Here is a 22,308-nt window from a genome sequence, read left to right on the forward strand (position 1 = left end):
ATCGAAAGTGAAAGGCTCAGTGCTGAAAGACTGAAGTCTGATAAAGTCTGATAGATGCTAAGAGAGACCACAGCTCTTAAGCAAGAAGAAGATAGTTTTGACCCGTGTGTCTCAAATTTTAATCTTATCACAATCATTTGGATGGCCCCTGGTAAATCTGAGTGCTCTGACCCACCCCCAGAGTGTCTGATTCTGTCCATCTGGGGTGGGACCAGAGAATTTGCATTTGTAACCAGTTCCCAGATCACGCTGATGCTGCCGTTCTTGAGATCACACCTGCATCATACGGTCATTGTGTTAAATGAGCTCATATCTCTCAAATGCTCAGATCAATGCTGAGCGCTCAAAAAAGGGAATAAAAATTTTTAAATGCCTGATTATCAGAACCTTTTCAATTATTGTTATGTATAGTGTCTGAATTCTGCTACTAATGGTGGACCAAATCAAGTAAACGCTAGATAGAATTTTATTTTAGCAAAGCTGACTATGGTCTGATTATGCTACATGGTACACTGTCCCGCTATGCTTTTGCCTACCAATCAGAGAATGCCTTGCTATATTTTAATACGTGAGTTCTTTGCTCCTGGAGGGCGTGGGTCTTGACTTCTTATTCCATTTCTCTGGCTGGAGCTAATGCCTAGTTGGTCCTCAATTTATTGGCTTATCTATATCTATATTATTGCCCTTCTAACATAGATAAGAGGGGCAAGAATTATGGGAGACACAAAGAAGATATATCGTCTGATCTCTGGGAAACATATTCACAATGCATATAGCTTACAGAGAACAAATATCTAGAACACACAAAGAAATCTTACAACTCAATAATAAAAACACAAACAATACAATTTCAAAATGGACAAAAGTTTTGAATTGAAACTCTACAAAAGAAATCTGAATGGCCAATAATCACATGGAATTATGCTCAGTTATCATTAGCCATTTGGGAAATGCAAATTAAAGTCATGATGATATACCATTTCTCCCACTAGAATGGCTGAAATTAAAACCGCGGACAATACCAAGAATGTGGAGCAACTGGGTCTCTCACACTTTTCTGGTGGGAATGTAAAATGCTACAACGACTTCGGGAAAAGGTTTGGCCATTTCTTACAAGATGAAACATTTCCTTACCATACGAAACAGAAATTCCATTCCTAGGTTTTCACCCAAGTGAAATGAAAACTTCTGTTTTATTCATAAGAGCCCAAACTTGAAATACCCCAAATGCCCATCAAACAAATTGTGGCATATCTCACAAACACAGAAATGAAAAATTTCAAAAACATTATGCTAAACAAAAGAAACCAAACACAAGGTAATACATACTGTACTATTCCATTTATACGAAATTCTTTTGCGGTACTTGGGCCTCTCACTGTTGTGGCCTCTCCCGTTGCGGAGCACAGGCTCTGGACGTGGAGGCTCAGCGGCCATGGCTCATGGGCCTAGCCGCTCCGCAGCATGTGGGATCCTCCCGGACCGGGGCACGAACCTGTGTTCCCTGCATGAGCAGGCGGACTCTCAACCACCTCGCCACCAGGGAAGCCCTATACGAAATTCTTAAAAAATAAATCTAAAATATTGCAATTAAAAGTAGATTAGTGGTACTTGGGACTGGAGGTGGGAAGATGATGGAAATGTTCTCTATGTTGATTGTGTTGATACTTTTACCATTGTTCAAAACTCATAAAACTGTACTCTCAAAATGGGTGGATTTTATTGTATATAAATTATACCTAAATAAAGCTGGAAATAAAGCAAAACAAAAGATTAAGATTTAAAATACTTTTGTCCTTTAAACTTCAGTGTCTAGGGTGAATCTTCAGCCTCCTCATTTGAGTGTCCTCTCTGGGAGTCGTCTCAGAGGTTCGGCCAACTGAACTTCTCCGGCTGTACCATAACCCTGCAGGGACCCTAGTCCATATAGACCTTTCCATTCTCCGTGTCCTCTCTGCTTTTATCTGGAGTATGGCCAGAGAATCTTTATCTTGGTCTTATGATTATGTTTTAAAAATGGGGAATAATTTTCAAGACCTTGTTATTGAGCAATGACGGGGAGATGTTAAAAAAACAGAAGATATATCTTCACAAAAGAGTATCTTATCTATCTGTATCCATCATCTATCTATCTGTCTATCTATCTATCTATCCATCCATCCATCCACCTATCATCTATCTCTTTCTCCCAGACTGTGGACTACGTTTTCATTCTCTTAGTGGCATCTTTTGAAGAGCAGAAGTTTTCATTTTGATCAAGTGTAGTTGTTGGTTTTTCCTTTAACGTTTAATTTCTTTTGTGCCATAAGAAATCTTTGCCTATGCCAAGATTGTAAAGATTTTTCTCCTGTGTATTGTTCTGGAAGTTTTATGCTTTTAGCTTCCATGTTGAGTCTTTAATACATTTCAAATAGATTTTTGTGAATGGTGTGAGACAGGGCTTGAGGTTCTTTTGTTTCCATACCAATGTCCAGTTGTTCAGCGCCATTTGTTGAAAAATCTATACTTTCTTTACTGAAATGCATCCATGCCTTTGTCAAGAACTAATTGAACATAAGAGTTTAGATCTATTTCTGGAATCTATTCTGTTTCATTATTCTATGTCTATCCTTACACTGAAGACACAACGTCTTGGTTTCCATGTATTTAGAAGTTTTGAACTCAGGTAGTTAAAGCCCTCTTATTTTATTCTTTTCCAAAATTGTTTTGGCTCTATTCTATGTTCTTTGCATATCCACATACATTTTTAGAGTAGCTTGTTAATTTTTGTAAAAGAACCCGAGGGGATTTTCGTCAAGATTGTCTTGAAGCTGAGATCAATTTGGGGAGAATGCTTATCTTACTACTGTGTATTCCAATTCATGAAGATGATATATTGTTCCATTTGTTTATATCCTTTATTTCTCTCAGCAATGTTTTGTAGTTTTCAGTGCATAGGTCTTTCACAAATTTGGTTAAATTTATCCTTGAGTACATTTTTTTTTGGTTTTGTTTTTGATGCCACCATGAATTTTATTGTTTTTTAAATTTTCAATTCTAATTGTTTACTGCTGGTATATATCGCATTTCTAGTATACATTTGATTTTGTATATTGACCTGACCCATAACCTTATTATAGTCACTTAATTTTTGTAGCTCTTTTTATAGATTCCTTAGAATTTTCTATGCAGACAATTGCCTTAATTTTTTACTTTCAAATTTTATGCCTTTTATTTCTATTGCTAGCCTTATTGCACCATATAAGAACTTCAGCACAACATTATATCATAGTGAGAGCAAATAACCAACTGGGCCTGAAGTTTTCTTTGTGAAAATGTTTTGATTGTGAACTTAATTTCTTTAATAGATCTAGGGCTACTTAAATTTTATATTTCTTCTACAGTCAATTTTCTTACATTGTGTTTTTTAGAAAATCTTTAATTGCATTTAAGTTATCAAATTTATTGGCATAGTAGTGTTCATGATATTTACTTTTTAACCTTCTAATGTCTGAAAGAATTTTAGTGCTATCTCTTCTTTAATTCCTGATTTTGCTAATTTATGTTTCTTTTTTTTTTTTTAAGTATAGCAAGAGACTGTCAATTTTATCAGTATTTTCAAAGAACCAACTTTGTCTCTATTTTTTTTTCTACTTAATTGATTTTTACTCCAATCTTTGCTTCTGCTTTTTCTGGGTTTAATTTACTTTTTCTGATTTCTGAAGATAGAAACTTAGATTACTGATTTTACATATGCTAATAGCAAATCTATGCCACACGTACCACTACTGCTTCCCTTTTACAGATAGAGAAACAGGCTCAGAGAGCTTGTAACTCCTCTAGGGTTAGAGAGCTGCAATGGGTGGAACCTGAATTCAGACCCAGGAAGCAAGTCTCCTCAGCTTGCCTGTGGGGCCTTGAAAGCCAAGGCCGAGAGAGAGGCATTGCACCTTGACTGAACTAGAAGGTCAGAGCTCAAGGACTCCTACGTGGTTCCTTCAGTCATTTTCTGCATGCCTCTCAGTGTGTTCTTTTCTCCAGCTAATTTCTTCCTTTAGCCGTATGATACAGGATGCTGGGACAGCACAGCACAAGCTTAGGGGATTCAGATCCCAGTGGGTGGCTTACACACTCTTGTCAAGTGAGTGTATGTTTTTAATGCAGCCTCATCAATTATTACCCCCCACTTTCTGCTCCACCACCACACCTCCCATTTGTCTTCCTCCCTCCTCCAGCCCGGAGAGTTGGGGGGCCTACAGGTGGGGATCTCACTGTGACCAGCTAGCAATTCTCTAACATCCAGGGTGCTGCAGGGACAGGAGTGCAGGAAGTTTTCAAGGTCTGTGCTCCAGGCTGTATGATGCATTGACTACTCCCTGAAGAGCCCTCTGCTTATAATTGCAGAGTTTTTGGCATGTGCTCCCTGACAAAAGAACAGATGTTTCCTTCAAGAACAAAAGAACAGGGCATAACTGTTGGCCAAACGGTTTGCCACGAATGATATTGAATGGGGAAGCAACAAGTCCTAACGAGAATGCCCCTACAGGATCAGGAAGCCAGTGCCAGGAATTAGAGTGAAATGAAAGGACTCAATGCTGCTTTTACGTTTTAATAGGCAGTGTGCTGGATGGTTTTAACCTCTTCAGATAAGTGGCAACAGAACAGTCTTTCTAGCTGTGTTCAGGAATTGTGTAGCTGTACACTAATGATGGCTTCGTGAGTTACCTTGCAAGATCCTAAGTCTGTGCGTTCATTTCAGAGACGCAGTTAGATGATTATTACAGGCTCTGTTAAACCTGCAGCATCAGCACGCAGTGCGTATATGCAGGAGGCATTCCCTAAATAACAGCTCTCAGTCAAACTAAAAACACCGGTGCAAGTTTTTCTCTTCTTTGCTGGCTAGAACTTCAAAGCACACAGAGCCCACACACAAGAATGAAAAACAAAGGGCCTCCCCCTCCCCAATTCAGCAAGCCTCTTGAATTAGAAACCTCCGCCCACCGCATCACGTGTCACACGGGCTGGTTGCATTCCTGAAGTAGTTCCTCCGATTTTTCGTCTCTGAAGACGATCTCCTTTGAGGTTGTCCTTGGCTTTAGCCCAAAGGAAAGACAGTTTATTTCTCCCAACCCCCTCTTCCAACTGTTTTTTTAATTAGCAGAAATGTGCAAAATACTCTTTTCATTCTTTTAACTTCTTTTACCATAAATCACTTATCACCCAAAGAGACCAGTGTTCCCCTTTTGTTAAGTCATGGTTAGATAAGAACTTCCATAACATCTCCTATTAAAATCTGCACTGTGTCTACATGGTCTTTACAAATCTCTCCTCCAATCTGCTTTGGACTTCAGCTAGAGGGATAATACATTCCAGTGTGGCAGCTGGGCAGTCCTAGTTTGTGCTTTGTGGTCCTGGCTGATCCCTCTTGTCCTGACATTCTGTTTTCTGATTTGGACAACTCATTATATGATGGCAATCTCTTTGGCAAGTATTTTTGAAAATGTTTATCATTATTCTAATAATTTATATCAAAATTTCTGGTGCGGCCCTTATGCTGGTGATGTGGGACCATACACTGGGAGTGACTTAAAGTTTTCATAAAGTGAATCTCCTAATCACATATGCATTTGAGTTCATATTGTTTTTCTTTAAATGCGGTTGATGTAATATAATTATGAAAATGTTTTTTGGAAATTTTAAGGTTTTAAATTCGGTAAGGTACAACATATAACCATTGCAAGTACTCTCATATTTGAGTTCTAAATATGAGTTACATTTTTGGGTTGAATACCAGCTGAGGAATATATAAAAAACACGACTATATGATTTTGTTTCTTATAATGGATAATGATAATCTGCTAACTGGTCGCAAATGCACTTTCTCTATGACCCCTCACAAAATTCTTGTAAAGATAAATGGGCACCTATCTGGGATAACACTTTGAAAGTAAAGCATATTACACATGTTACTCTAGCGGTACTTAATATAATCCACTATGATTCTCTGGAAGCCGTATCGTAAGATGTTAGAATTCTCAGCCTCTGTGGGACAGCACTCAGGGTGAATTAAAAGTTTTAGTCAGAAGGACCCAGCGGCTAAATGACTATTTTTCATATTCCAGACTGTGAGTGAAATTCCACAAGTGTCTCTTCTTCTCCGTTTTATTTGCACGACTTGATACCAAAATTTAATAAAAGCAAATGTACATCTATTACAATTCAAAACTGAACTACCTGGGTGGCTTGGGGTGGGAGCAAAAGATCGATATGAGGGAGAGGAAAACTTCCATTTCTATGGCAATAAAAAGTAGTTTTGCAAAGCTAAAACCATGGAAATTGAACTAATGAAAATGGTATGCTAAAACGGACTGAATTCCTGCATTTGGAAGCGAACTAGAACTTTGTGACCGTACTTGGTTGTCTCCCTTCTTTGTAGGTTATTGGGTGCCGCAGCTTCATGGAAATACACACTGCTGGGTTGTTTCTGTTCAATTATGTTTACATTTTAATTAATAACAAGGATGCCCACCTGTCCCTATTTAATCCAGAATGAAAACTCTGGGTTGAAAATCTCCTTGACCAGAGGAAAAGGAAAAGTATAAAAGCCACAGGTTAGGACTGCTGTCCTGACGGCAGACGGCAAGTGATTTGGAGGTCATGTTTCCAGTACCAGTGACAAGTTGAATTCCAGTTAATCTGCCCCTTTCACCTATGGCTTCTTGTGAGTAAAGGCTCATGGTATCAAAGCAGCTACCCGGTCAAGGATCCTAGTCTATGACAGTGGATTTCTGGGAGAGTTAAGTGTCCTTGGTAGGGTGTCGATATGCCCTGGGTTGCCTGGGACAGTCTGGGTTTGTGCCTAGGGCCCAGTGTGATTATTCATAGCACCCCCTCTGGATCTGGGTGATAAATTAGTTGGTCACACCACCTATGCTGGATGCCAAGCACACAATCTGGGCATTAAGGATCCCTGTACCCACACCAACCAGGTGACATCAACCAGTTACCAACGTACAACATCAGGGTGGACCTAAGCGCTTAGATGACAGTCATTTTATCAGTCTGTGCTCTGCCTTTTCGTACATATTCCCAAACTAATTGTCTCACTAAATTCGCTAAGTGCATTTTCTGGCTGCAACATTTCTATTTGGGAAAGATGCCAGAATTGTCAGCCAGTAAAGACTGCAGCCCTTTCTTGGCCAATTTGCCAAAAAAACATCAGAGGGTGTTATTGATCTTTTCCCTTGTACTCATTCAGCTAATTTTTTCCCTGGTTTCCTTTCTTTTCTTCTTCTTAAGCTGACATCCAATAAAAGATATTTCTTTCAGGTGCCAGCTACGTGTCAGCACCGACACCATTCACAATATGAGTTGCCATTTCTCCCTTTGCTCTACAAAACCCCTTTTCTTGTTTCTATTGACAACACAGGTATCTGTCAAGCTTGCTTCCCTCCTGGATTTATTCCTTGGGTGACTATGAGCCTTGATGGGTAGGTACATGGGACTCGGATTATACTAAGATTACAATCCACTCGGATTACATTTGGATACTATTGCAAGTTGCAATAGTTGCACTTTTTTTTTTAATTACACAGTATACAAGTTATCAGGGCAATCTTATTTTATACTTAATTTGTAAAAGAAAGCCTAGAAGATTAGTCAGGGACATTTAAATAGCTAATTAGCTTCTCAACAGGAGTAAGTTTGGGATTTGGCCTTCAGAAATAGGAGCACTTCTTTCAAAATCTCAGACACTGGCTTGTGCTACGCTCCCCATTGTGAGAGCTGTTCACCTCCGGCCTTTTCTTAGCTGGAGGCCCAGTCTCATGTTATCCTATTAGGTAAGATAAAAGAAAGAGGCCTTGGGAATTGCAGCCGAATTACCAGAGAGATGAGCCAAGTGGTTATGGGGATAATAAATATTTAAGATATCTGGGAAGCTGTGAGGAACAGGATAGTGACAACAGTCAGCAGATGCTGGTGAGCGCCATGCAAACAGAGGGGTGGGCTTGACAAATCTGCCACCTTTTTGCTGAATTACCCTCAAGACAGCTCACCCCTCCACTTGAGCGGTGCTGCTAGAGCTGCCCTGATGGTTCTCGAATGCACGGTCACACAGAGAGCGCCATAGTGAGTACAAAACTATGGATAGAGGGTGGCACGGATTTCTGAGGAATTCTCACTCGACTGTGGATCCGCGTGAGAAGAACGAAGACCAACGTCACATTTCCTACATTGGCAGTGGAGGATGCTGCTTGTCTAAGCGCCTGGCTTATCAAACAACCTCGTCCAAACTCCTCATTCCCTTTGATCCTTCCTGGTGCTGCTTCATAGAATTTCAATTCCACAGGAGCTCCAACCAGCAATCTTTTCTTTTTATTCCCTTTCTTCCCTCTTCCTGCCCATTCCTTTTTCTGGTGGTCCTAGGAGCAGGGCTCCTGAGGTTACCGAAGTCAATTTGGGTTAGAATTACTTGGAGCTGGGAAAGAAGTGTTGATATGGTGATATATAAGTAATTTACAAATTGATGTATGCATTCTAAAAATATGCCTGTGAAATTTTTGTAATTCTAAAATGGGAATGGAACCAAAATGTTTAGTCAGACATGATAATTATAGCTAACATTTATTGAATGCTTATAATGGGCCAGCTACTGTTCTAATTGCTTTACATTTATTAGCTAATGTAGTTCTCACAATAGCCCAATGAGACCATTATTATCACTATTTTACAAAGCAAGGAACGAGCACTGAGAGGGTGGAATGTGTGGAAAGTCATCAGTTGGTGGATGACTTGGGTCTTGGGACCCAAGTCTTTTCACTCCCTAGTCAGCACTCTTAAGGGTGGGACCTGCTGCTAGTACAGTTCCAAAATGCCCCTTAACTTTCAAAGAGTTTTGCAAGGACAATTCTCATCATACATAAAGAACGATATTTGAATTTCTTGCCTCAGAAGTGTTAATAGTCAGGAAGTAATATTGTAGAATAGATTATGCCTGGATATTAATTGTCTTGCTTAGTTTCCTAGCGCTACTGTAATAAAATACCACAAACTGGGTGGTTTAAAACAACAGAAATTTATTCTTTCACAGACCTTGGAGGCTAGAAGACTAAAGTCAAGGTGTGGTCAGGGCCCTGCTCCCTCTGAAGACTCTAGGGAAGAATCCATCCTTGCCTCTTCCAGGTTCTGGTGGCTGCCAGCAATCCTTGGTGTTCCTTGGCTTCTAGAGGCATCCCTGCAACGTCTGCCTCCATCATCACATGGTGTCCTCCTGTGTGTGTGTCCAAATTTTCCTCTTCTTATAAGGACACCAGTCATTGGATTAAGCTCCACCCTCATCTAATATGACCTCATCTTAACTTGGTTACATCTGCAAAGACTCTATTTCCAAATAATCATATTCACAGGGACTGGGGATTAGGACTTGATCATATCTTTTGGGTGGATACAATTCAACTCGTATCAATATTTTTTTTAAATTTAGTTTATTGAAGTATAGTTGATTTATACAATATTGTGTTAATTTCTGCTGTACAGTAAAGTGATTCAGTTATACATTTATATGTACATTCTTTTTAATATTATTTTCCATTATGGTTTATCACAGGATATTGAATATAGTTACCGGTGCTATACAGTAGGACCTTGTCGTTTATCTATTCTATATATAGTAGTTTGCATCTACTAATTTCAAACTCCCAATTCATCCCTCCCCCGCCCCCCTCTGCTTGGCAACCACAAGTCTGTTCTCTATGTCTGTGAGCCTGTTTCTGTTTCATAAATAAGTTCATTTGTGTCATATTTTAGATTCCACATATAAGTGATATTATATGGTATTTGTCTTTCTCTTTCTGACTTACTTCACTTAGTATGATAAACTCTAGGTCCATCCATGTTGCTACAAATTGCATTATTTTATTCTTTTTTATGGCTGAATAGTATTCCATTGTGTGTGTGTGTGTGTGTGTGTGTGTGTGTGTGTGTGTGTGTGTAGACACACAAACATGTATATACCACATCTTCTTTATCCATTCATCTGTCAATAGACATTTCGGTTGTTTTCATGTCTTGGCTATTGTAAATAGTGCTGCAATGAACATTGGAGTGAACAGCTCATAGCAATATTCGTATCTGCTTAGCCCATATTATGTCCTATGTTCTAACTGACAATGAATCAAGAAAAATATTTTCCCCGTGCAATTTCTTTCTTTTTTTCTCTAACACATGTGCCTAATTCTTTTACTTCCTCCTTCAAACAGCATCTACTCTACCAGCAGATGCTTCTCCCATAATAAGAAGCAGATAATACCCCACTTGAAGGACCTGGGATCAGGGCGGAGCAGTTTTCATGACAGACTCTTTATAGTACTTATATTTTCTCTTCTAACCTTCTTTTCCATTTCTCATCCATAATAGTTATAACAGTAGCTTGGAAGTAATCTTACAGTTCTTGTTATACTGCAAGGATTTCTCCATACTATCATAAAAACTTTGGTTATTATTTAATCTACCTCATAAAATTTCAACAACTAAAAGATACATAATTTAACCGTTTTCATATTTAAGACTTAGATTGTTTCCATTTTTTTCTTTTGCTTTAGTACTGCAATGAATATGTGTGCATATATCTTTTTTCTTGCTTTGGATTTTTTTTGGAAGAGAAATTTCTAAAAGACTATAATTTTTGTTATATCTTGATGGCTTATTGTGTGATACAGCCTGCTATCAGAAATTGTAGCAGAATCCCTCCAATGTTATCATCAAGCTTATCATTTAAAATTTTATTTTAAATGGCCTTTAGTTATTTTAATTTAAACTGTAAGACAGGACACCTTATCTTTCTTTCACAGTTGTTAAAAACCCATGAGAAGGAAGTTAGATTGAATTAGTTGCATAACCCAATATTTAAAGTTTCCTGAGTTGATACGGCTGCAATAATTTAAGTTTTGTTCATAATGCCCACATTTTCAAATTTCATAGCTAAAATTAGGTAAAAATTTAAAAATACATATGCTTGTTTTATTAAGATAATTATAAGTTTGTTAGAGAAAAGACCTAGGATGTATAACTTCTTATTTTAATTAAATACCATTATTTTAATGTCTACTATGCTTGGTGGTGTTTTGTCCTACATACTTATTATAAACTTATTGAATAGAAGATGATTTACCCCTTAATGAATTCATTAGTATCTGCTTTATTTAAGCTTTAGTAAATAAAATTACCCACTTATCACTCACTTTTCTAAAATGACTGCTGCTAAATTAATTTGCAAGTTTATCAAATTGCGCTATGACTTTAAAATGTATAGTAATCCATATTGATTAGGAATTTCCCTTTATATGGGATTTCTGACATGTGGGTATTTAAGATTGCATATATGATTAAAGGAGACATTATATTTCAAATATATATATATATATCCTCAGTGATAAATGTTTTAAATCATGTCTACTTTACATCAGTTACTTATTGTAATTGAATCCAAGAGTGTTCTGCTGAGGGCTGGCTGGCAAAAGAGGATCTTATTTAACCAATACCATTACACTTTATTTCAAATTAATTATGTTTTTCCAATTCTCCTGGTTTACTGCAAGCATGGAGTTGGCCCCAAACTCAGAGTCAGCCTGGATACTCAATCCTACACTTATTCAATGCCAGCTTCCTTGTTGGCATCCACCCATAGATTCAGAGTTGCCTTCGATTAAGGAGTCCTGGTCACAGGCAAATAAGACAATGACCTCAATCTCCATGTATTAAATTCAGGATATAGTAGGTCTTGATTCTGGTCCTCTTCTGACCCCAGAACCACACCACAGAACCAAACAATCACGCTTCCTTCTTTATAGCTAATTACATATATATCGTGTGCGTATATGTGTGTGTGTATGTATGTATATATTTACATTTCCATCTTATCTCTCTTGTGTTCTAAGCTTGTTTTGCAATTCTTAAGTGGGTGGATAGACAAATGTTTGTAATAGGAAAGGAAAAAGAATGCTATTAAAACCAACTTTAGCTCAAAAAGGGAGAACCGTAACTTATTCTTAGACCAGATATCCTTTTATTTAAATGAAGTATCTTGGTTGAACATTTGCTACATTTGAATGCTCAGGAGATTGGACTGGAAAGAAACAGTGAACCCAAGAGATAGCAGAAGTCCTCTTCATGAGAAATGAACTTGCCTTTGTGTAGGGGGTGAGACATAAAAGGGGGGGGTGGGGAGGAGGAAGGGTGAGAATGAGAGAGCCTTCTGGAAGTCTGAGGAGATACTTAGCCAGTGAGAAATTTCTATTACTGTTGATGACCAGAAGAAATTAAAAAGACAAGGAATGTCTAACATTTAATTTTAATTTGTCACTTCAGCGTGTTACTATTTCCGTATCTCTGAGTCTTCGGGGAATCCAGAGAAGGAGCCGGTGTTCCCCATCTGGGCCGACATGAGGACAATGAATGAAGGCAGGAAAGGTATTCTACTTCTTGAGAAATAATAACCTTGGTTTTATGGTCCAAAGCACCAATCATTCCCTCCCTTGAACTCTCTTTATTACAGAATTCTTGCATTAGCTAAGAAGGCCTCTGTTTGGGTCAACACTATTCCCAAACAGTTTTGTCTGATCCCAAATGTTCCCCTAAGAGCAGCAAGGCTCGACCTCAGCTCATCCGTCATGCAAGGCAGGCCCAGGAGGCTGCAGGACCCAAAGCATTGCAGTAACTGACATTCAGGTCCTCACTGATTGCAGTCTTGTCACAAAAGTTTGTGGAATCTTCCAGGGGCTGTGATTCCAGCATCTGCTTGCTTACACTTGGGCTGCTCCTGGCCACTTGGAGCCTGCTGGTCACCAAGACAGCGGCTTGGACAGACTGGTCCTCAGACTCTGTTCTCTCACTTGTCTGATATTTCTTCTTTATGCTTTGGTTTAAACTCTATACACTTTTGATCTACCCCCATATTTGTCTGTAGAATAACAGTTGCCCACTCATGTTCCCTTGATAAATATTTTCCCTTTGCCCACAGCTGAAGGATACCCCCTAAATTTTCAGTCTTAGCCTTCCATAGAAGGATTATAAGAGGCTTAGCCCTAATTATTATACAAAGTAGGACTCATACCAGACAAGCTGGACTCCCCTAGACACAGCCCTCCTGACTAAGCTAGAACTTAGAGTTGGTACAACTGGCTTCATCGCCTCACTGTCCTCTAGTGCCTTGCATATAAAATGCACTCAATGTACATTTCTGAATAAATAGATGAATGTTTTATTCTGATGGGAAAACAAAGGGAAGAAGAGAAATGGAAGAGGCATTCTAGTTGAAAAGGAATGCTATTAAGGCTAAATGTATTCATTTGTCTTTTTACCTAATAGGCAATAAAAGATTGCCCCGTTCGAAGAGAAATTTAAGGCTGGAGAGATGCCAAAGGTACTTTTGTACAAAGTTTCCTGATACCCGTAAACTTGTCATAATTCCCTCTGGAGCATCTTTCTTAAAGTTCAAAGGCATCAATTATAGTTGCAGGAGTAAAAATACAAAAAAAAGAAACAAAAACATAAGCAGAGTTATATTCATCAGAAATTAAGTATGGATAGAAATTCGTTAGTGAGGTACCTGACTCTACTATAGGTTTGTATTTTTATAAATCGCACTCTAAGTGATCCATTAGGCATTTGGGAGAGAGACCTGAGATCTGGAAACAAACAAGCAAGCAAAGAACCATGATTTGGGCTTTGGTCCATCCTCTATAAATTATATGATCGTAAGCCATCACCAGACCCTTGAAATTTCAGTTGCCTCATCTGGATGTTGGAAATAATAATTGTTGCCCTACTTGCTTCCAGAAATTCTTTTAATGATCAAGATGATGATAATAGTAACTAGTTATTAATAATTATACTCCTTTAATAGAGTTGTTTTTGGTTAAAAATTTAGTGAAGTGTGGTCCCTCCCCAGACCTGGGTTAAGGATCTGAATTTCTACTGGGAAGAGAAGTTGAAGGATGAGAATGTTAGGTCTTGGGCAGAAAATAGGATTTAAAGAACACTGGTCAGTCACATATCTACGAAAATCTTTGTTGTTTCTACTTGAATAAAACAGCACACTACAAAAAACCTAAATGCCATTTTACACATACAGTAGATGGATGACTCTGTGTCCTAACCTTTCTAAACTTCAGTGTCCTCATACATAAAGTGACAAAAATACCAACTCATACATTTCCTTTTCACCATCTCTTGTCTGCTAGACACTTCCCAGGATTTTTCAAGGAGATCACTGTAATATGATTTGCTTTTTTTTTTTTCAAAAATGTATATAATTAAGATATGTTTGCTTTTTTCTATCCAGTCCTTTTACAAGAGACTCAACACCTATCTGACATTCTTGGGATGTTTTCCTAGTCCTGCCCCCTGGGTCCTTCCAAACTCTAAAATTCTCCCAAGATACAGCTTGAGCTGGAAAAAGCTTTAGTTCTGTACCCATTTTAATCTTTCTTTCTCATAGCTATCACGAGAGTGTGGTTCTAAGCATGAGTTTACTTTCCCTCATCTTTATTTACCTTTCCCAAGATTTTAGAGCAAAGTTTCTCTTTGCTTTCTGCCACCTTCACCCTGCCACTCCCGCTTGAGTCACTCCACAAGCGAAGGCTGAAAAGCAATCTTTTTCAATTGGAGTAGAGACGTTGAAGATGCCTCAAAGCCATGTTGAAATTTTTATGCTAGGACTCTGTGTGAGAGAAACTCACATTTTTGAAGGTTTGTTATATGTGGCTTAACTGCAGTTGTTCACTCTCATGGGGTAAGGAAGCTGAGTCCAGGCAGGGGTCTAGGGCCCTCATGTGCAAATGGCAAGTCTCGTCGTCTGGAGGAAGTCATAGCGTCTGAGGAATGCCAGCTACACCAAACTCAACACAGCAGGTGAAGAAGAATCTACCTCATCTTCTCTCCCCAGCTCTCCACATTGCTGTTCTTCATCTCTCTTCTAAACCTATGTGAAAGGAAATCAGATCCATTTTCTTAAAGGAATTATCTCACTTCAGAGTTCACTTTAAACCTCTCTATAATCTTTCAAACTATTTTCACCATGACAGTTTGATATGGACTTGGCAAAATTAGTGACAAAGGTTATTTCACACGTTTGGTTCCAAGGTGGTAGTCAATGTTCAGTGTCAAGACAGTTTCCATCCAAATTTTGAAGGCTAAGAGAAAACATTCACTCAGGTGGAATGTCTCAGCAGCTTTGTGATTGTTTTTAGATTACTTAGCTACTCTCAGAGTTCACACCTGAAGGAAAGGTGAGGGCAACTAGGGCTTCTTATTTCAGTTTTACTGAATGATGAGCATGAATCAGATGATCGGAGTTCTAGATTTATAGCATAAACATACAACCACTCATGCTCATATGAATAATTACAACAAACCTGTTTCTTTTCAAAGTGACCAAATTTTAAGTTAAAAAAAGAAATCAACATCTAACAAATCATTAAATTATTAAATCAGAGTTGATTATTCACATTTAAAAATGCTTTTATTTTTTGGCTTTAGAGAAGTGCTCAAATCAGAAGCGTTTAAACTCCCACTATGCGGTAGAAGTTAGTCATGTATAATACAATGATCTAATATTAGACAGCAATGGATCTTATATAAGAACTGAAACAGAGTTAGAATTGAAACAATTTCATGTGAATGTGAGGGGGTTGGAAGTATTTTTAAAAGAATGTTTCTCATTGCTGCATGGATAGCGAGAGTAACTGCCAAAATGTGGGCAAAACGAGAGAATTATGCAATGGGAGGAAAGAAATCAAAACATGTAGCATAATTTTGACTCTATTGTTATCAGGCTTTTTTTTTTTTGAATTAATAATAAAATTGAGCAGGTGGAATGAGTCAGTTAATGACTCAGGAAGGCCCGTAGGAAACTTCAAACTGTTAAGCAAAACATTCTTCCTCACCGTGAATTTCAGTTTCTTTAAATGGTCTTTCAACAGAAAACTTAATCTGTAAGGAGATCTGTCCACTGGGGTTAGCAGCGAGCCCCCTGGCCCCACCTGGCTCCAAACCTTTATGAAAATGATAGATTGTTAGGACAGATCGTTCACATAATGTTTTTCAAATTTAGGGAAACAAATGTTTTTATGGCGCAGCCTAGCAGTTCCCTGGGAGGAGGAGGTGTGGGGATGTAGCCTATAGGAAATGGTCTCTATTTTGTGTCTTTAGTTTTGTTTTTCATTTAAAAGAAAGTTTTTATTTTATTGAAGTATAGTTGATTTATAGTGTTGTGTTAATTTCTGCTGTACAGCAAAGTGATTCTGTTATACATATATATATATATATATACATTATTTTTCATATTTTTTCCATTATGATTTATCACAGGATACTGACTAGAGTTCCATGTGCTGTACAGTAGGACCTTGTTTTTTATCTATTTTGTGTCTTAAAACAAGAAGGCGGTCACCCTTAGGTCAGCCCTTGACTCTTACCTGTGCCCTGAAATGGTTTTCTAACTTGTCCCCTGCTGGACTCTCTCCTGTATTCCCACTACTCTGCTACAGGAGTTCTCTTTCTAAACTGGGATGGTGATCGTGATAACAACCACTCAGTAGCTGGTCCACGGCCACCCCAGGTCCTGGTGACAGTGAGCTCCTTCCAGCTACTTTTAGGCTCTGTCAGACGTTGTGCCCTGGGGACACACTGTTCCCCCGTCAGAGACACCTTCCCCTTGTTTGTAGTTTCTCCGTACTCTCAAATGTTGTCTTGCGGCCTCCTCTGATCTCCTAACTTACATGCTGTCCATTGCGCCTCCCTCTCTATGCTCACAGTGTTTTATATTTACCTCGCTGAGCACTTTATGTGGTTCTGCAACCATTCGCATGTTCCCTCTACTTCTGGACTGTGCGCTCCTGGCCACTAGGGACCAATCTTCCGTCTTTGGTGAACTTAACAGTCCCTGGGCCCTGCTAGGCTTCAGATGAGGCCATGCGAGCGGCTTGGTGTGCATTCCGCTGGCTGATGAAGGACCGCAGCATTCCTGACTGAGTCTCTTCTTCACGTTCTTGGGCCCTTGGAAATACCTCCTCTGGAAGGGAGCTGCCCATCAGGTCTCCCTGCCTGTGCTTTTGTGGAATCGGTGAAGCTGTGTAGGGGGCTGTATTGGGGCTCAGACTCTTTGAGGCCCTCAAATGTCTGCACTGCCCGTAGCCACACATGCCACACACACGTGGCACAGGAAGGTCCCTATGTTCTGTGTAGCAGTGGGGATGAGGTTTTCTGCCCAGGGGTCAGCCTTGGTCTGTTGGCCCAGGCCAAGCACCAGGTACCTGATTCTCTTTATCGTTTTGTCTGCAAATCGACTCCTGTGCAGACACTCAGGAGGGGCCATTTACCAACTGGTTTATCAAATTCCACCAAGACGTGTAGCCAATTTCCACCTCAGCAGGGACACCCCAGTACATTTATATTTTCCTCCATCACCCAGACAACAGCTGATGTTTAGTAGGTGCTTTCCTAGGTGTTCCTGGGACTCTCTGAAGAAGGCTTTCATGTTCCTGAAAACCTCCCTGTTGACACTGACCAGCTTGGCCTGGGGTTCAGCACCCCATCCTGCCCTTTTTCTTTGTGCTGGTCGTAATCCACACCCTCAGAGCTGAATTCTCAGGCTGAGCCATACTTCTGGGACCTTTAACTGAAGGTTGGGAAGCAACCTACAGAAAATAGTAGGTTAGGTTAAGTAAAATAAATAGTAAAATAGTAGGTTAAGTAAAACCCTTAAAACCAGATGCTGGAAATGGTTGCCTCGTGAGGGCCTCTCAGACCTGCTTCAGTGAACTCTCTGAGATGCTCAAAAAATAAAATATTTTATTCTAAATAAAAAGCACGTACAGCATGGGGCCTTTATTGACATTATTAAAATTTAGGTCTTCCTTGACATCTCAGCTCTCTATTCTAGGAAAAGATGTTTACTTCATTTTGCTATAATTGAAGGGAATCCCTAGATAGTTCTACAGGAACACAGGGATATTCTGCTTCCATACCCCAATCTCCTTTTCAGAAGATATGCTTTTAGTCATCAAATTGTCAAAACTTCCACTCATCGTATGGATGGCACGCCCTACAACTAATCGGTCAGGATGGCCCTCTGTCATGACAGGGACACATCCAGGATGGGGTGCTATATTTGAGAAGTGCTGGTCTGGAAAGAAGTTTGAGACTTCACATGTATTACCACCATGCATACTTTGAAGGTGGGATGGAAACACTGAGAATAGTAAAGGAGTAGATCATATTAGAAATGATATTACTTTTATTCCCCACTAGACTTTTAAATGGAAATTTGTCAATTATTTCTCCACAATCCCTTTTCTGAAAAACCTTCATGCCGGATGTGTTTCAGAGTTCAGAATTTTTCCGATTTTAAAATTTCTGTAACGTTTCCAGTAGGGTAAGGCAGGGCCCTGGAGTTAAACACCAGTGGTGATATTTCACAATTGCAGATCAGGGATCATGCCAATGGTATGAAAGCAGAAGTTTCCATGGCAGGTTTTGGAAAACATTCTGAAGAGACAGCTGGCACACATCCTTGCTCTCTGCTTCTTCATCCCCATCTATTCTGCTGCCTGGAAGATGGACCCTGCCATCTTGGCTTCTGAGGATGAGAAGTAAGAAACTTGAGCTGAAAGGACCATCGGTGTCAAACCAGCCCTGCCCAGCTTACCTCTGGGCTTCATTTGCATGAGGAAGAAAAGAACTTTTATCTCTTTTAAGCCACTGTTATTTCTTTCTTTATTTTCGGTCACATACAACCACACCTAACCGTAGGTAATTCAGATCTAATGGAGAGCTAAAGTCCTAGATTTGGTGGGATTTTTAATACCTTACCGGGCAATCTATATCTCACTTTGCGTATAGAGAAAGCCACATATCAGGGCATTATATTTAGTGTGCATTGTGCAGCTAATTAGATTTTATGCATGAAAATATAAAAGCGCCGCCATAGAATCCAGAGCAGTGTAGGTCCTTTATGGGCTTGAGGTGGGTTCTCTTTATTTTCCTCATTTATCTTTGGCAGGACAGTTTTTTTAAAAAAACACCTGACACAAAAGTGACTCATCATAGTGGAGGAAACCATTCCCCCATCCTAATGGTAAGTTTAACAAGTAGTTTGTTTTGCCTCAATTTTTCTAATGCTCATAGCGTTTGCGATTTAACAGTGCCCGAAAGATACCTGCAGCTTAGAGCAGTCAGGGCGAGGTGCCTACTTGACTACATTTACTATGGAGGATATTAAGAGCAATTCTAAAACAATAGAAGTTTCTCCTGCTCATTCATTTAGGGCTTGATTCTTCCCGCACGTGGAAATCAGAACTATTATGGGTGTCTGAACTCTGGTTGCCCATAGAGCAAGGGTTGACCACTCTGAACAGCTCACTCCAGGCTGGTTTGTGGGAATCCCTTTAGAGTTGTTTTGAAAGGTCAAGGTTGGCAGAGCCTGGAACAGTAGGACTCCAAACAGCTCTGAGTCAGGAGCTGCCAGTATAGGCAACTGGCCGTTCTTCTTGATGGGTTTTATTACTACTGGTATTTTTAGCGAAATATTTTCCCTCTTGAAAAGGCCCAATTTATCTTTCAGTTTTATTTTATAACTAATGCATATGCTTTATAAACATGTTCCTTTGACTAACGGCTCAGATGGTTAGTATGTGGCTCTCATGAGGTGTATATTGTCTGTGCATAATTAAGTTTTTTTCCTTATTACCATGGCCCTAAGTTTACTCCTCACTTGTGCATGCCTTGGTCTGTTTTGTTGTGGCCTGAGTCTGAATGCCTCGGTGCAAATGTTTGCAAACTATGCTCTCAGAGCCCCAGGATTCCACAGAGGTCTCTCACGTGCTGCCGAGGAGTATGAGATCGTTCCTGATCTCCCTACCTGCTTTTCTCATAGTAGATCACATCTTATCTGTATGTACACTTCTGTTTGAATAAAAGAGCTCTGCTGCTGGAAGATAAAATAAATTTAAAAGTACTGGTGGAGGGCAAATCCCTCACCGTTACTGGAACAACAGCCTCCAACGTATGTTCCGTTAAGTGTGGACAAACGTTACCAGTGTTAAAGCATTTGAAGTATTGGGTTGGCCAAAATGTTCGTTCGGTTAATGAATACGTTGTTCAATAAAGTTCTTGGTGATAACGAAATGTGTGTCTTTTATTTTCACTTAAAACTGAATGAACTTTTTGGCCAACCCAATATACCAGATTAATTTAATCAGTTTTGATACGTCATGGGTCAAAGCAAAGAAGATGGGTTATTGCTTCTGTTCTTAGCAGCAAAGCTGTTTTCCAATACTTTACTTGTGAGTTTGGGATGCTGGGAAGTATGAGGGGTTTCAGGACAAAGAGATTTAGGAGGCACTGATCTCCTGAGTTGTTGCAGTGACCTAAAGAAGACTGAATATGCTTCCAAAATGCTTATCGCACAGGATAACACAGAGACATTGAGGGCAAATTGGGCACATTAAACTCTACTTTAAATTAGGTAGGTGTAAGTAGAGGCATTCTTCCCTTTCTGAAGGCAAATTCTGGTTCCTCACCTCCATTTTGATGCCTTTAGGTTCAAATTCAAATCAGTCTCTCTGCCTTTAGCAAGAACTAAAGCCTATAAGATCCTGGAACCCCATCTAAGTCATGAAATTGGGATGTGGTGTTCAGGAAAGTCTAAGCTGTTCTGGTTAACTTCAGTAATCTAAAGGCTGCCTTCCTATCAGGTAGCAGGAAATGGTGGCAGTCTTCCAAAGATAGGTTCTCTGAGCTTCACATAAGTCAAGTCTCAGTTTTGGTTGAAGTGCCCATTGGGAACAAGGGAGCCCTCTAGGTGTCCACTGACAAAGTTCTTACCTACAAAGAGAGGACACCGAGGAGGAATAAGGCACTGTGACTGCTGCAGGTCATCCTTCATTTATTCATCCACTCAACAAATATTATTGAGTCAATGCAGGCACTGTTCCAGGCACTGGAGTTGTGGCAGTAAACAAAATAGACAAGTATCTCTGTCCTCGTGGAGCTTACCTGTGAAGGACAGAGGCAGACAATTAACAAACAAAGCAATAAAATGCTACAGAGAAAAGTAAAGCTGGTAATGGAAAAACAAGAGCTGGGGGAGGGGCTGCAGTTTAAAAAGGGTCAAGGACATTCTCAGTGAGAAGGTGACATTGAAGCAAAGACTTGAAGGACGTCAAAGAGCCGATCATATGGACATGGGCTGGTGAAGGGAGGGTGTTCCTGGCAGAGGACGGGTATGGAGGCCAGTGTGCTGAATCAGAGGGAGGAAGGGGGACCAAAGACAGTGGTGCCCCGGTCCAGTGCCTGCCTGGCTGCAAGCCCCCAGCCCGTCTGGTTTGGGAGGTACTTCTGATGCCCCTTTTCCTGGGCACTTCCCTTGGCCCATTGTGGGCCACGGAACACAGACAGGCAATGGACAACCTGGGTTTGAATCTCAGACGTGTCTCTAATTCACATACCCCATGTGACCTCTACTGGCCCAGATTTCCTCATCATAGAACAGAAGGTTGGGCTAGTAGATTTCCAGCTCCTCCCCTTCCCAACTATGAAGTTCATTGTTCTTTTAAAAGCACACCTTAGAGTGATAGGATTTTATTTCATATGCTAATATGCCCTTTCCTAAACAATGTACTGTGAAAGTTCTTTATACCTACAACATACAAGTGAAAAACAAAAGCAAGAGCTTTTGAGCTACAATGAAATGTTTTACATTTTATTAGTAGTATTATTATTATCTTATTGTTGGCACATTTGTAGGAGAAGCTTGGTGAGCTGAGAAAAGGAAGCAAAATTTAAGGAAATTCAATGAGACTATCATTTCCCTACACAACCATTAGACACTGTCACATCTATTAGTTCTTGTTTTTTTTCTTTTCTTAACCTCAAAACATGTGAGATAAGGTAAAGGAAAAAATAACACCAATGACTTTGACAGCTGAGGAAACTGACAGTGAGTAGATTTTAGGACAACACTCAACTAGTTAACAGCAGAAGTGATATTAGAACTGATGTCTCTTGGGTCTGAGTCTTACGATTTTTCTACCAAGCTGCAGTGAGAACCACAGAGACATTTAATGAGAATGTCTGCAGACACTGTCACTAAAATAACACCCTGTGAGAAAGCTGATGAAGTCAACTTGCTTTTGGCCCTCCTTGACTCTAGGCTGTGTTACTCCTTACTGCAATGCACGTTCACCCACCGTGGTTTACCTCCATTCACCCCACCACCTGCAAACACGGATGGAACACCCAGAGGGGAAAGCAGTGAAGATAAAATGTCAT

At 39.7% G+C, this 22,308-nt stretch overlaps 1 long non-coding RNA gene across 3 annotated transcripts in view; it reads left to right on the top strand.

Annotated features, from left to right (window-relative positions):
• The window catches only part of LOC125960674 (uncharacterized), a 299,417-nt gene extending 285,947 nt beyond the window's left edge, over nt 1-13,470 (top strand). For all 3 annotated transcript variants that reach the window (XR_007470591.1, XR_007470593.1, XR_007470592.1), the window contains 2 exons: nt 12,346-12,447; nt 13,345-13,470. This is a non-coding gene — a long non-coding RNA (uncharacterized LOC125960674). The remainder of the gene's footprint in view (nt 1-12,345; nt 12,448-13,344) is intronic.
• The last annotated feature ends 8,838 nt before the right edge of the window (nt 13,471-22,308 follow it).

This window comes from Orcinus orca, chromosome 12 (assembly GCF_937001465.1).
Source record: "Orcinus orca chromosome 12, mOrcOrc1.1, whole genome shotgun sequence".
In the NCBI taxonomy this organism is placed as follows: Eukaryota; Metazoa; Chordata; class Mammalia; order Artiodactyla; family Delphinidae; genus Orcinus; species Orcinus orca.